Source organism: Dipodomys merriami, unplaced genomic scaffold, assembly GCF_024711535.1.
Source record: "Dipodomys merriami isolate MVZ:Mamm:240054 unplaced genomic scaffold, mDipMer1.0.p SCAF_140, whole genome shotgun sequence".
Lineage (NCBI taxonomy): Eukaryota > Metazoa > Chordata > Mammalia > Rodentia > Heteromyidae > Dipodomys > Dipodomys merriami.
Genome location: NW_027202716.1, coordinates 2,465,699 through 2,469,308, shown reverse-complemented (window position 1 = coordinate 2,469,308; position 3,610 = coordinate 2,465,699). Strand labels below are relative to the sequence as shown.

The 3,610-nt window shown below is 49.7% G+C and overlaps 1 pseudogene; it reads right to left on the bottom strand.

Moving 5' to 3' along the window:
• Window positions 1–454: 454 nt before the first annotated feature.
• On the bottom strand, window positions 455–2,451 carry LOC138826265 (death domain-associated protein 6-like; annotated as a pseudogene).
• Window positions 2,452–3,610: the final 1,159 nt, after the last annotated feature.

Below are 3,610 nucleotides of genomic sequence, written 5' to 3'. Positions count from 1 at the left end.
TTTTAGGGTTACAGTAAGTGTTAGGGTGAGGATGACAGTAAGGGTGAAGGTGAGGTTGAGACTGAGGGTGAGGGTTAAGATAAGGGTGAGGGTTAGTGTTAGGATTCGGGTGGGGTTTAGGGTTAGGGTTAAGGATAGGGTTAGGTGGAGGGGGAAGTTTAGGGTTAGATACAGGGTTAGGCGGAGGGTTAGTGGGAGGGTTAGGGTTTGTGTTAGGGTTAGGGTGAGGATGAGGGTTAGTGTTAGGGTTAGGGTTAGGGTGAGGTTTAGGGTTAGGGTTAGGGTTTGGTTTAGAGTTATGGTGAGGGTGAGGGTGCGGGTGAGTGTGAGGGTTAAGGTTAGGTTTCAGGTAAGGCTTGTGGTTAGGCTTAGGGTTAGGCTGAGTGTTAGGGTGGGTTTGAGGGTTAGGGTTAGGTTGAGGTTTTTTTTTTTTCCCCTTCCTCAGATTTATTTGCTTTCCACCATCCTCCAAATGCTATCCAAATCATTCTGGAAGGCAGGGAGAGTGGGAGGGAACTAATCAGAGTCTGAGAGCACGATGATTTCTTCTGGATCACACTGTGTGGCCACACTCATCTTATAAGAATTGGGTTGAAGAGCTTGTGATTGGGGAACTTGGGACATCTGGGCTGGAAAAGGGCTGCAGAGGGAGCTGGTCACCAGGCCATGGCTAGGAGAGTCCACCCTTGTAGAGGAATCAGCAACTGGAACCATAGAAGCCAAGGGGGAAGGTGGACTAGGCAGGGTACATACTGTCTTCTTCCCATTCTTCTCCTGTAATGCCTTTTGCTCTTCCACAAAGCTGTTTCTTAATGGTCCTATTCCTGTTGGCTTCTCCTTGCGAGATTTCTTGCAGGGAGGACTGGAATCTCCCCTAGCATGAGGAGAGACACCTCCATTGAAGGATGTGGAGGAGACCATGGCTGCCCCATTCTCCAAAACAGTACTGAGGACATCCTCTGATTGCTTTCTAGAAGAGGAAATATCCTTTTCCTCAGGGGAGGGGGTGGTATCCACTGGTAAAGCTTCAATTTCTAACTCAAAGAGCTGAGACTTAGGACTCTCTTCCTCTAGGGGAAGCTTTTCATACTGTTCTCCACTGCTTTCAGCATCTATGCTGGAAGGATTCAGGGGTTCTTCCAACAGTGAAGCAGGTGACGCTGCAAGTTCTTTATTTTGCAGTTCTTCTGAAGACCTGTTGTTCTCTTTGCTGGGTTCCACGTTTTCAGTGGAGGTCTGTGATGGTGACATTGGGCTTTTGTCTCTACTATTACCTCCTCTTTCCTCCTCCTCCTCTTCTTCTTCCTCCTCTTCTTCTTCTTCCTCTTCCTCCTCCTCTTCATCTTCCTGACATTCCTGTATCTGTTCTAGATCATCCTCTTCTTCGGAATCTGTGGCTTCTTCCTCTTCCTCTTCTTCTTCCTCATCACTTTCTTCATCTTCCTCATCATCAGTGTCAGCCTTGGAGGTAGGAGGGCATTCTTGGGATGCCATTCCACTAGGGCCCTCACCAGAATCCAAGGAGGCTTTGGGGGAGTCTGGAGATTGGGAGGAAGTGCCTTGGGAAAGCCGAGCTCTTCGCTTCTGTCTCTCCCCCTCCTCACTTTTGTCTTGCATCACTGCATATTTGGAGATGACTTCATCCAGTCGGTTCATTGCTAAGTTTCGGTTTTCTCGAAGGCGCCTGGCCAAAGCAGGATCTGAAAGTGCTGGGTCAATACCTGGCCTATAGTCATCTGTGAGGTGACAACCAAAGTTGTAGATGAGATCAAGGTGGCGGCGCTCTTGTAACCCAACACCAACATCCCGGAAGGCATCCTGAGCCAAGAGCTGAAGCTGCTGTCAAGGAAGGCCAAGGCTGTGCCGAGCAGCTGCCTTCTCTACTGCTCGAAGCACATCTCTATAGTCAGGGAAAGTATCCAGCCCTGGCTTGTTGATGAGCCGTTTGATGCGCCTATTAACCTCTGGATAGCGGGTACCCCGGTAGGGTATTCGCTGCACAATGACACGGCCAGTCAGAGAAGAGCAGTCTTTCAGCTCACACAGGCGGCCAAAGAGGCGGATAAGCTTCCGCTTCAATCTGGCCTCTTGCAGGTATGTGGAGTCTGGATCATCCAATTCTGACAGATCCAACTCCTTTTCCTGTAGCCGCTTGATCTCTGCCACATAGAGTGCCAGCAACTGCTCCAAGCGCTGGATCTGCCGTCGGGAACCACGGGTCCTTGGGGCCTCAGAGGCAGAGGCTTCAGCATGTGTGAGGTTTGAGGAGTCTGTGGGAGGGTTATTCTCAAAGGGCTCACTGGAAGTGGTAGCAGGAGGGGCCAGGTTCAGCTTCTTCTTGGCAGAATGGGCCTTAAGAACAGTGCAGAGTTCATTGATATACACATACAACTTAGCTGGCCGACTCCTGGCCCGGGAGAGGACCCGGGAGAGGATGTTGCAGAACTCTGCTGAGGGTTATAGGGAGGGTTAGGATGAGGGTTAGGGTTAGGATTAGGGTTAGGGTGAGGGCTAGCGTGAAGGTAAGTTTTAGGGTTAGGGTCAGGTTTAGGATTAGGGTTAGGCTAAGGGTTATGGTGAGGGTGAGGTTTAGGGTTTGAGTTAGGGTTAAGGTGAGGCTGAGGGTGAGGTTTAGGGTTAGGCTTAGTGTTAGTGTTAGGGTTAGGGTTAGGGTGAGGGTTAAGGTGAGATTGAGGGTTAAGGTTAGTGTTAGGGTTAGGCTTAGGATTAGGCTGAGTGTGAGGTTGAAGCTGAGTGTTAGGGTTAGGGTGAGGGTTAGGGTTAGGGTTATGGGGAGGGTTAGGATCAGGGTTAGGGTTAGGATTAGGGCTAGGGTGAGGGTGTGGTTTAGGGTTAGGTTTAGGTTGAGGTTTAGTGTTAGGGATAGAGTGAGGGTTAGGATGAGTGTTAGGTTTAGGATTAGGGTTAGCCTGAGGGCTAGGGTGAGGTTCATGGTTAGGGTAAGCGTTAGGCTTTGGCTTAGGTTTAGGCTGAGCATGTGGTTGAGGGTGAGGATTAGCTTTAGGGTTGGGTTGAGGTTTAGTGTTAGGGTTAGGGATAGAGTTCTGGTTAGGGTGAGGGTGAGGTTTAGGGGTAGAGTTAGGGTTAGGATGAGGGATAGGTTTAGGGTGAAGGTTAGTGTGGGGGTCACGGTAAGGGTAAATGTGAAGTTTAGGCTGAGGGTGAGGGTTACGATAAGGGTGAGGGTTAGGTTTAGGGTGAGGGTTAGGGTTAGGTTTAGGGTGAGATTTAGGGTTAAGGTGATGGTTAGGGTTAGTGTTAGTGTGAGGTTTAGGGTTAGGGTTAGGGTTAGTATTAATGTTAGGGTTAGGCTTAAGGTGAGGCTTAGGGTGAGGGTGAGAGTCAGGGTTAGGGTTTGATTGGGATTTGGGTTAGGATGAATGTGAGGGTTAGGGTTAGGGATAGGGTGAGGCTTAGGTTTAGGCTGAGGGTGAGGGTGAGTGTGAGGATTAGTGTTAGGGTGAGGGAGAGGGTTAGTGTGAGAGTTAGGGTTTGGGTTAAGTTTAGGGTTAGGGTGAGTGTTAGGGTAGGGGTTACAGTGAGGGTGAGGGTTAGGTTTAGGTTGAGGTTTAGGGTTAGGGTTAGGGTT